Consider the following 12,735-nt stretch of genomic DNA (forward strand, 5'->3'; position numbering starts at 1 on the left):
CTCAGGCAGGTCAGGCGTGAGGCCGAGCTCAGGCGGGTCAGGCGTGGCAGTGGAACCGGGGAACCGTCGGGGCGCAGGCGGCACCCCCCTGGGAGCCGGGACGGGTCGGGGCACAGGCGGCACCCCCCTGGGAGCAGGAACGGGTCGGGGCGCAGGCGGCACCCCCCTGGGAGCAGGAACGGGTCGGGGCGCAGGCGGCACCCCCCTGGGAGCAGGAACGGGTCGGGGCGCAGGCGGCACCCCCCTGGGAGCAGGAACGGGTCGGGGTGCGTCCGGGACCACCACTGAACGTGGTTGTGGTGCATCCGGGACCACCACCGGAACATGACGGGGATGGGGTGCATCTGGCACCACCACTGGAAAGCGATGTGGTGCGTGCCGGACCACCTCTGGAACAGGAAGGGGACGGCGGGGACGACGGCGACGACCCCCCCTCAGGGCAAGACGGCTCCCTGTGAAGTCCAGGTGGCTCCCACTCCAGGCATACGAGGCAAACTGGGCCTGGTCAAAAACCCAGTAAGACCTCGTGCGCTCGGCTTCCTGGCAGTAAGCCTCTAGGAGCTGCATGTCCCGCTCTGCTGGGTCCAAAAAATACGGTTGGTCCATTCTTTCACGGTGAGGTGGCTTGAGAGCCGGTTGGACCCAGATGCAGAGGCAGGGGGCAAGGATCAGGGCTAGTGGGTTTTAATGCACAAAAAGAACAAACAAAAAGCGCTGCAGAGCAGGATGACAAAAACCAAACGAAAACTCACTGTGGCGTGGCGAGGGACAAGGAACGAGGAACAGGGCATGACATGGCATGAACACCAGAACAGGAATAACTAATGGACCAACACAGGAGGAAGGCAGAGACAAGACTTAAATACAGACAGGGCAGACAAGACACAGGTGGACACGATCAGGGCTGATGGGGACCAAAGGAAGTAAAACTCAAGAAAACAGACAAGACAGGAGACTTTCAAAATAAAACAGGAAACAGAAACAAGACAGAACAAGGACCAAAAACAAGACAAGTTCAAATCATGACATGAACGATCTAATTCGATCCGGTTCACTGAACTAAAACTGGTCCAGGACATCTATTGCCAAAAATTCCACCACTGTGACTCTGTTAGAAGTCAGAACTTTGTCTCCCCCTCTGATCACCCAGCTGGAACCGTCTCCAGAGTTCTAAATACACTTCATCTCCCAGCAACCCCAGCATACAGTTTCTGGATGCCACACCCCTGAATTTCATTTGCAATCACTCACAGTATACTTAAGCACTGCACTGAGCCTCACTCAGTACGAGGTATTATTTGTGCCTCTCTGCCTGAGCGTCATACCTGATCTTCTGATTTCCTGACCCTGTTTTGTCTTTGACTCCGTTGGCCTGCCGTATGCCCCGACTCTTGTCTGGATCCTGACTATTCTCGTTTTTTCTCTGATGCTCCCATTCTCATTATTGACCCTGCCTGCCTCACCCTGATTTAGCTTTGGGGACTTTTAGCCAAGCTAATAAACCTGCTGCAACTGGAACTAGCCGTCTGCCTGTTTTGTGACAGACTTAGAGATAAATACCTGGGTACTGAACAGTGCAGGTGCAGTTTTTTACATTCTATGTATTTATTGCAAGATAATCAAGTGTAAATTAAATAGGTGTACAAGCAAACTAAAAATAGTGAGAAATCCATTCACATTGTAGTTTCATAAAGTTCAGCCCACTGTTGTTTCAAAATAATACATGCGGAACATTATTTGAACATTCTACCGCACTGTATTGTGACATGTTATTGTTAAATTCAAAGTGTTGCCACACATTGGACTGGAATGATGGCATCATTTTTTGCTGCCATCACATGTGTTTTGTCTGCTGGGATGGCACTTGGTCAGTGTTACGTTTTAGTCAAATAAACCTACCATGACGCAATCCATATGTTGTTTTTAACATAGTTTCAATTTCAATTTCTTTTTTCATTTGAAATGATTTTATATAGTATAGGTTGATTCTATAAACAACTTGCCTCAAACAGATCTATCTGGTTGGATCGTAGGAATATGAATCGATTCATCAACGAAGTCAATTAATCGTTACACCCCTATTTAAATGTTTGGCATAAAACACAATCAAATAGACCAAAGTGTTAGGAAAATTGTGACCCATAGATGATAAAAGAATCATGGAGTCAACAGCAAAGCATTGTCCTGCATCAGCTATGTGACACTTTACTGCAGCAGGGACAAATATTCTGAAAGCAAAAATACTGGCCAAGCTTTTTTTTCCCGTCAACATGTTTTATGTCCCTCATCCTCAGCATGAGCTCTCAGACTTGAAGCTACTCTAATCTCATATAATATAAATCGATGTTTGATCAGTGCACTTATGTAGTATTAAAAGTTGTCAAAGTCCTGTCCAATCAGCTTATGAGGATCACTGTCATGGTTCTCTGCTAAGCTACTCACATCTGGTTCTGTAAAGAGCCAAATGCAGTAACCTATAGACATCACAGAGGTGTAGCTCTTTTAAAATGAAATGATTTTAAATCCTGCAGAAAATTCTTGAAATGTTCAAAGTTATCAAATGAAAGAGCCTATCAACCTTTCAAATTGTTCAATGATATCCACTTTAGCAGCTTCTCACAGCACTTAATTGCTGCTTTGAGTTGTGGTAAAGCATAAAAACTTTCTTTCTTTCTGTCTTTTAGCAAGATTTTGCAAATATTCCCAAAGCAATAGATGTGTATCTTTTACAGTTTTAGCATCCCAATCAGCTAATCTTATGTGCTGTAAGTTCACTTTGTTCACACCCGGCGTTTTTTATCCCTGTCCCTTTTGCTGAATCCCCCCTTTCCTCTCCTCCCTTGTTTCACTCCTTTCATCACTCCACATCCGCAGGGGAGATGTAAAGCTTTTGGAGTAAATCAAGGCTCTCTCCTTCATAAACGCCTGTGCAATTAACTCAGCTCTTTCTCTCTGTGATTTACGGCAACCATGCTTGTGACTGGAGTCAGCCAGGCCCCTTTGGGTTTCTAGTGAGGAGACTTGTTGGCTAACTTCCCTCTCACCCTCTTTCAAATGTGCACACATTTTCAAATTCAAAAAAAAGAAAATTATGCACGCACACACACACAGACTTGAACATCTGTTTCTGTGAAAGAAAAATGATGTGTGCTAAGGAATGAAAGTAAAAAGCTGTGCTCAAAACAATTTGGCTTAATGGCAGAAAATGGATGATAAGGACCTCCACTGCAAATTAATACCATTATGCTACTTACAAAGGTGTGCACGTAAAACAAGAGTAGCTCCATTCCAAACAAATAATAATTAATCATTTGACATCAAGTAACAGTAATGTATCCACTGGGGATGAACTAAATATTAATGCTTTAAATGACAAAAAGGAAGATTTGTGTACTTTTTTAAGCAATTGTTCTGGTAAAAAATTTTACTGAAAAATGACACAATCTCAAATCTTAAGATCTTCTTTTAATCTTTAAGACATGTCTTGCATCACTTTTCCTCTAAGTTATTTAAATATAAGTTTAACTTTGATACATTTTTTGTAACTTGAGAAATAAGTTGTAAAATGCTAGTAAAGTTTACTGCAAAAGCTAAGACAAAATTGCAGCACTACTATACGAAAAACAATTGTTCTTCTGAAAGCAGCAGTCACCAATTAGAAAGGTTTTTTTGTAATCAATTGATTGGTCATCAAAACAGAGATTCCCTCTATAAAATCGCTTTCACTGGTTTGTTATTCTGAACTAATAAGGTTTGCAAAGCCAGTTAGAAAAGACATCAGCGTTGATCTTACAGAAGCAGATTTTTTTTCTGCCCATCTGTATGAAACGGGTAGATTATTAGCAAAAAAAAATCATTATATTACGAAAAATGTATCACCAAAATAAAAAAAGTAACATTTATAATAATAACCAATGCAGCTAAGAGACAACATCATAGCAGAAAGATGCTAGTGCTCAGACACATGACATTAAAGAAAGGCTTCCCCTTTTTAGCTAAATTTTATTATGGATTTGACAGAAGCACTAAAGCATTCTTGTTTGTGCGATTTGCATCTTCAATCTTGAAAAAAACAGGATGGGATAGCTTGGGCTATATTGTTTTTGAGCTGTAACAAAATAATAAAGAATATATTGGTAAAAACTGACATTAAACAGAAGACTTATCTTAGTTATGCGGAGCTTACATTTTTAATACATTTAAAAATGTCCTTTTTCTGTTACATACACAATGTCACAGCCGAACTGACATGGTTTTTATTTGCAACCCCAATACTTGGATTTTGAGGATTTCATCTACAGTAAAACATTAGCTGTGGAGGTTAAAAAAAAAACAAAAAAACTACATTTGAAACGGTGCTGTGGGCTGTGGGATTAAAGGGAGCTTGCAGAAATGATGTGCTTACTTTAAAAAAAGACATTTCACTTCAGTCAGAGCAGCACTGTGTGTTCTGCTGAAGTGTCCTTGAGCAAAACATTAACACCTTACCTCACATTAAGTCACTTCTAAATACTGCAGCAGGCCTATATCGATTACAAATTAAGAGGCTGCCTCTTGTAGGCATGTTAAAAGGGCCAGACTAGAATAAATTATATTCTGATGCTATTTTTAAGATCAATAGGTAGACAGGCACTTTGGATTCTCATGGCACCAGCACATCACAACACAATTTTTTTTATGCTTTACTGTGAAATTCTCCACATTATTTTAAATAATCTTGGAAATCTGATAATTGCATGACTAAAACAGAATTATGGGCATAAAATTCCTGTTTTTGATGATTCTGTAGAGTTCAGTAGTTTCACCGACAGGAAGGGAATCAGGCGATGACAGCCCTTTTGATTAGTATTCAGGTTTTTGAAGATCTCAATTTATTCAAGTACTGTTTTTAGACAAGCCTCTAAATTTAGCATGGAAACATCCATGATTTTAATAATTTATTCCCAAGCTAGCCAGTAAAGAATTAAGCTCACGTCCTTCAAGGCCTTTTGTAGTCGAAATGTGATCACATATCTCCCAGTTTGTGACTCCCTGAATGTCTCCAAATCTATTTATGTCTCTGACTTTTTACGTATATGCATTTCAAATGTAATGGTTCGGGCCCCTCCCAAAACCTACCCACATTTCCGTGCCTGCTGCGCTCCTGACACATTCTCTTTTACACACATACACAGCAACAGACACACACACACCCCTGAAAAACACAAGGCCCTGCCCTTTTCTGCTCGCTGCCTCACACACACTGAATCCATTCTTTCTTTGCCACAGAATGAGAGGGGTGAAGCCTCTATGTAAGTGTGTGTGTGCCACACTCTATGGTGTACTCTGGGAAGCTATATTTATGTGTGCATTTTGTAAACGCCACGGATTAAAGGCCACAGTTGTGTATATCATGTTTTTTTGGGGTGATTACACTTAGTTTCTGCAGATGGCTCCCAGGCATATGGGAGCTAATCTGTGCAATAGCGGTTAAACAGAAGCAGATACGGCGTGTCAGGATGTGTGCAGAAGTGTTCAGGCAGCTGGATTTTACCACCACTTCTGTCCCCTGTCCAGTCTGACTCCCCATTCCAGCACAATGCCTCCATTCTTAACTCTGCCATCCTATGTCACTGCTGAATTGTCCAGTAAAACATGGCCTGTCCTATTATATAACAGGGAAGTTACAGTAATAGTCAGACTCAGACGTTCTCATAAATATGAAAAGCTTTCTTTTAAAAGTGCTCCAAAGTCAGTCATCTGCAATAAGCTGTGTAATAACATTGTTTCATGCAAACTGATGTAATAGTTCTATATTAATAAGGTCATGAAAATGTTAACAGAAATTTAGCAAAAATTACAGATCATGTAATTTTTATATTTTTAAATATTTATTTCACTTGAGGATGGTATTGGTGTTTTAATTATTGGTTAAAAATGGTTTATTCTATATAAACATTTACATTTTATGTAACTAAAATCTATTTGTTTGTGAACATCTTCATAATGACATGTCTAAATGTGGATTAAAAATCATCGACAGGGTTATCTTATTGTCTTATTCACGTCCTGTGTCTTGGTTATTGTAGTTTTTCCTGGTTTTGTAGTTTTTTTCTTCTCTTTAAATAGTCACAAAAAGGCTAAAGTGCAAATTGGATTTAGAACAATAAAGGGAATTTATAAATGAAGAATACATTTAGTTTTGTGTGTCTTGTGCATTAAACTGATTTGTTTGATTCCCAAACAAACTGAACCAAATGGTCCAAAGTACTTGCATGAGTTTTCCAGATTAATGTGATAACCTTGACTTCAGTGTAACTTTGATAGTTGAGTGTTCTAACTACTGAAGTAGGTTATTCACAAAGCAAAAAAATAAAAACCCCACCATGTTGTGGCTTGACATGCTTAAACCATATACCCAACAGCTACCATGGCTTTGTACTTCTTGCTCCACTTGGGCACTAAATCACAGAGACAGAAACATAACGGCAGCTTACCTTGGTGTCAGCTCTGGGCTTTTTCCCTCCCTACATCTTCACTTTGTAGCCCCTGCCAAATGCTGTCACCCCAAATCTCCTACTAACCTGCCTCCTTATGGCAGCAAAGCAACTGCAGTAGCATGGTGGAGCAGCATGACGCCATCTGCTTCAGCAGGACACACGCTGGAGAGGAAGGATGGGCACTCTTTCACTCTATCCCCTCAACCTTCTTTATTCAAATCCTTCGCCATGTGTGTTGCTGCGAGCCCCCCCCCCCCCCCCCCCCCAACCCCCGTCTTCACCACCAGAAGAAAAAAGAACCTCCTGATAATTCTTAGAGTAGAGTCCCCCTGCGCTTGGATTTATGAACTCCTGTTGTAGCCATAGCAACTACAGGCAACTTGTATTTCAGGAGGGGGACAGGGTGGGGTGAAAAGGGCTTTGGGTGAGGAGGGTGGTAGTGAAATCACAATGTGTGCGTGGGATGGTAGTCCATCCAAGTGATGGTGTTTGGGGCTATCTTGTGGGGAAAGAACCACCATTGTTGTATTGGTATTCAGGGTGTCAGCAAACCAAAGTAATTGCTGGATGTTTATAAAGGAGATGGCGATTGTATGGGGGGCGCATCTCTCTAAATGCTTCCAGTAAATAGCTAATGGGGATACTACTGCTTGTGGATTTTTTTTTGTGACCAATGGTAATTAAAAGGGCAAATTTAATTTATCTGGGAGCTAAGACTGTATTTTAAGTATTAACTTGGTTTTTTTTCTGGGTGCTGAGAACATTTAAATTATGTTTCTTTTCACTCTGTATGACTTGCCACATGTATATCCAGCAAACATACTGACTTGAATCTGACTGTGCCACAGCGGATCACTCCAGGATGTATATATTTGCCTCCAGCTTCTTATCTCACACTCACAGTGTTCACTATAAAGCACAAACCTAACCACTATAGAGACATGCTCACTGTGGGGAGGAAAAAAATACCAAGAGAGAAAAAATTAGAAAGATTCAAGAAAGAGGAAAAGACAGGGAGAGAGGAGGACAGAAAAAAAGTGACACCTCAGACTCCACTTCACAGTTAGTGAAGGAAGAAAGTGAGCAAGCCGCTAAGCCTTTACTCCTTGCAACTGCCTGCAAGGTGGAGATACTGCCGTTCACATTTGGACAGATGTAGTTCCCTTAACATTGTGTGTGTGCTCATAGTGTTAGCAAAGTTTAGGGTTTTAACTCCAATTGAGATCAACATATCCCTTAAAAATGAATGTCATTTGATTTTGTTTCCGCATCTTTTCCTTAAAGGTTCACTGTGATGAAAATGGATTTTTCTTTTTTTTTTACATATTCTTGTGGCATTTTTTTTTTAGGGGCCCCAAGCCATGATCTCACTGTGCCCGTCCCAAGCCCGGATATAAATAAAGGGTTGTGTCAGCAAGGGCATCGGACGTAAAAGCTTTGACAAGTCAAATATGAGAATCAGACTGGGAAGCTGATCTGCTGTGGCGACCCCTAAAGGGAAAACTGAAAGGAAAAAAAAAAAGAATACTAGTGGGATTTTTTCATTGATGGATGACATACTGATATTAAGGTGAAATTTTCATTTCTGAGTATTTCTTTGTTCAAATCAATGTAAACCAGGAGCAGATGAAAAAAATTCATTTGATAAAGACCCTTTTTTTGACATAGAAAATCTGCAATGGAGAGTGGGAGATCGGGTGGCGTTGCTCTGCGTCAACGGTCCCGCTCATAATGCACAGGCAAATTTCTTATGAACTACTGCCGCTAAGCAGAAACTATGCCCTTGAAAATTATTTTTTAAAAGTTTGGCTAAAAACAGCATAATCCTAATTAAAATCCCATCTGATCATCTTTTGATCTATTTTAAAAGCATTTCCAGTTATTTTTAACCTAAATCACAAAACCTGTCTACTCCTGATTCAAACACTAAAATAATAAGAATTGCAATTTTAAGATTAATTTTCTTCACATAAATCCCCTCCATCGTTTAAATTGGATTCTGTAAGGTTAGGTTATATGGACAGTGTGTAACCCTTCTGCTATCTTGGATGACCCCACCCTTGCATTGACGTGTTCTCCCTACCATGACAAAGGTGGATAAAGGTCGAAAGATTTCATGTAATCCATGGACACCAGTGGAGATCACAAATCATTGAAGAAAAAAAGTTCAGCGCACTGTCTAGTGGGTCTAGATGACCCAAGTCCCAACGTTAAAGTGCCTAGGATAGCACAAGGGTTAAGTTCTAATGTATAGTTGCCCAATCCTATATTTCCAGTCCAATTCCCCCTAGATATGAATAAACACACACCAATTTTCATTTTAAGAAATTAAAAAACTTTTATGCTCTCGCGGGCCACATAACATGACATTTGGCCCGCGGGCCTTGAGTTTGACACATGTGCCTTAGACCAATTTAAACAATTTGTCATGTTTGCAATCTAAAATATGCAATGGATTAAAAAAAATACTTGGAAAAGGTCAACAAACATACTCTAAAAGAGCATGGTGTGTCTTCCACTGAGCATGGTGGTTCAATAATAGTGTAGTAAACTGTGGCATGATCTTAATTCCTTCCAAACGTCAGTTGCAGTTGCTGATAGCAAATATTCAGTATTGTATTGGGTAGGTAATGTGGTTTATACACAGCAGTTTTTGTAAAAGCATGCTCAAAATAAAAACAGCTGCAGTCAGCACATAAACCTATACAAAATGGATAACTTGTAGGAAGTCAGAGTGACTTGTCAAAACCTTCGTGTTATGTCTTATGCACTTTCATGTTGCATTATATTTAATTATAGATCATACCGGGGCAGCCCTTAACAGGGTCTGCTTGCCTCACAGGTACAAACAGCTAAATAATTCAGTCACCAGACTGTAGGATAGGATGTGGTGTTAGTGCAGCAGTAGAATACGCTGACGGTTGGACTAAGTGAAGATTCTTTAAGGTAATCTTCAGATTTCTTTGCGGTAGGTAAAAATGCTCTTTGACTGTAAAAAAAATACAAAGCAGAAATAAAACATTTAAACAACTTATCGTAGTGGTGCCTCAATAGCAGGAGGACAGTCATCTTTGCATCTACTCTACTCAGGCACATGAGGCTGCAGATACGACATTTCCTAGAAATAGAACTGAGATTTTTTCACAATTCTCCGAAACAAACAAAGAAATGTTCGATTTTGAGCTCAAATACTGTGTTATGCTCACGTGTTTCATCAAAAAGAAACCACCGTTTTTCTTCTTTTGCCAAAGTATACAAACAGTAGTCAATTCTGAAGCAACGCTATGGTTTTGTAATGTTACAAAGCAAGCACACACTGGGGGAAAACTGTTTTCAGACTTATGTCAGAATGGAAAAGGCTCTAGTACTAACAGTTTAGTGTTTCCAGCTGCTGTCTCTGCTGACTATGCTGAGAGGAAGCTTTGGAAGCTCAGCAGGAGTTAAGAGTGGGTGGAGTGTGTTGTGTTCCTTAGTGGTTCCTACTGAAACAATGAAAAGGAAAGTTTGAATGTTTATTCTATTATATTCTCATGCATGGTAAATCGCTAGAGATAAATGTCACTACTTCTGTGATATAACTATACTAACTGCACATTTTTTTGGACTCTCATCTTTCATGTAATGTCTAAAAAATATAAAACTCTCATATGTCTAGCTGACACAACATAAGAGAAATAACTGTAACCAAAATGTTGTGTACTGATTTTATTTTTGTATGTCTAAATTAGAAGGTCTAATACTGCTAAGGGTTTAGAAATGCGCCTAAAAAATGTGAAAAGGAAAAAAAAAGGAGAAGAATGACAGATTGAGAAGAAACAGCACGAAAAATAGTGGATGCAATGAACAGGAAGCATCCGGAATAAATTCCCAGAGATGGCCACGCATGGCTGAGCTGAACTGGCCTGAATCTGGGAGGTGGAGGCTGGGGGGGTGAGAGGCTCTGCATGTCCAGCTGGACAGAAAAAGAGCGGGAGAGGCCCCTCGAGCGTTGACAGGTGTAGCCTTCCACTCCAGCTGAGGCCACACAGCTGACCTGGATCTCTGGATATTTCTCTTTATGTCTATATGTCTTCCTCGTTCACTTTGTCCAAACACAAACATGCTAGAACTAAAGGGGGACTCAACAGCGACAAACTATGGAAATCTTAAGCCAAATTCTTCTTTTAGCATGGCAACTTTCTTCTCATAGAGAAGGACATTTAAAAAAAATGGCTTTTGAAAAACAATTGGAATTGGCCAAACCCTTGTAGAGCTTATACATCATATTTAATGCTACGTTTACAAAAGGCTCTGAAACATACATTCAAGCGACCATTTCCATTGAAAAGTCAATGTATATGCACCTATACGCCTGTTTTCGGGCTTCTGCGCTCAAAACGCATAGCTACAAAAGTTTTTACGTCCGTTTTTGGGTTCTACGTACAGAAATGCATTAAACGCGCGTTAAAAGAAATCCATTTAAGTTTTGACCACTACAGATTTGGTAGTGACATACGGGTAGCGTCTTTTTTAATTCACGGAAGTGCCAACCGTTTGACCATTGAGGAGAAAATAATAATCGCGATTTGTTCCCAGCTAAAAATATGTAACACCATGCCTTAAATATAATGGAATAGAGCCATGCAAAAAAAAAAAAAATCCTGGAGCAAGATTTGTGAGATTGTGCTCAGACATTTTGCACCGTGTCATCTAGATGCGCTAGTATAAAGTTACAACAGTCCAGTGTGAACATCTTATGCTCGATGTGTTTTTAGCACTTGTAAAATATCATTACATAAAACTGTTTCATTCATTTGTGAACATACTGGTTTTAATAAACACGTGATGAAAATGCGATTAAACAGTTTGACACTCAAAGTCTAGCACAAGGTTCAGTAACGGGGTTAGGCAATTTGATTTGATCACATGCAACTTTCAAGAAGATTCTCTTAGACAATATAGACTTTTTTTACATTTTATATTACTAAGAGCCTCATAAGAAAAACCACCTCAGATCTAGAATGCTGTCTTTGATTGCTATCTCCCAACAGACAGATTAATCACTTGCTTTTTTTGATGAAGTTGTAATGGTCTTCTAGGTCAAAAGGAGTTCCCCCAGGAACCTTTCTGGGACTTTTTATATTATAGTATTTAATTTTACAGGATTCCTGGAAGCAGAAATGTGTTATCTTTTTGTTTTTAATTGTCTTTAGCAAACAGCCTCAGACTGTTGGAAAAGAGGTTTTTAATCTCAATGGGACTTTCCTGGATAAGTAGAGGTTTAGCCTATTATGTTGTTTAAGTTTAACTCATAGTCAAAACAATACTTGCATAACAATTGCATTTCTAAACCTTTAATGACTACTCATATATTTACTTGCCAAAATATCTCTTGCTATGCATGCAAACTCTATCTGCTTGCTTACTTAAATCTTAACTAGTCACCAATAGTTCCGTTGCTTGTATTTAGCTTTTTAACTATTGTAGTTTCCCATTTGAAGTTATGGTGTCAGGTGACACTTGTAGAAATGTAATAAATTCTTCTGATCTGTGGAGATCTTTTTCCACATAGCTTCTCCTTTCAACTTGTAAGGACTTCATTCATCAGATAAATGTAATTCATCATTTATTAACAAAGAACTATTGTGATGTGGTATAGATGCTCAAGAAGACTTTGTCATCCACTCAGGGTTAAAGAAAAAGACCACAAAACACCATAGAATATATTTTACTACATACACATGCAATTTATTAAAAGAAAATCAGGATAAAACTTGTAAAACAAATACTCTAACCCCCTAGCTCTCTAAAAACCACCAGTTATCTTTAATTTATGTGTATGCTGAAATTGTATTTAATGCAATGTTTATGAGACATGAAATAAAACATACAGAGAACAACATGAATAATTAAAAGTCAATAATATAATTCAAAACATGATTGAAAAGCTTATGTCCAAATTTTTTCTTATCCATCGTAGATTTTTTAGAATAATGTAAAGTCGTCTACTTTTAGCACCAAACACAAAATTTAGTTCTTATTCTAATATATGTTTTGACTTTGCAAAGAGACTTTTTTTAAACCACTCCAATTGTAAGCTTTTGCTCTTAACGGAAAGGGATGAAACCTTTTTATTTTTTATTTTTTTGCAATATAGAGAGGTCTCAGACATCCTCACTTCATCTGCCTGATGAAACAGAATGCAAAATGCAGAGAAGTTGCTGCCAATCCCCACAGCAAAGCCTGCAATGCTGCTACAAAATTAATTATAAAATTC

This window comes from Oryzias latipes, chromosome 4 (genome assembly GCF_053564925.1).
Source record: "Oryzias latipes strain Hd-rR chromosome 4, Olatipes_Hd-rR_3.1".
Lineage (NCBI taxonomy): Eukaryota > Metazoa > Chordata > Actinopteri > Beloniformes > Adrianichthyidae > Oryzias > Oryzias latipes.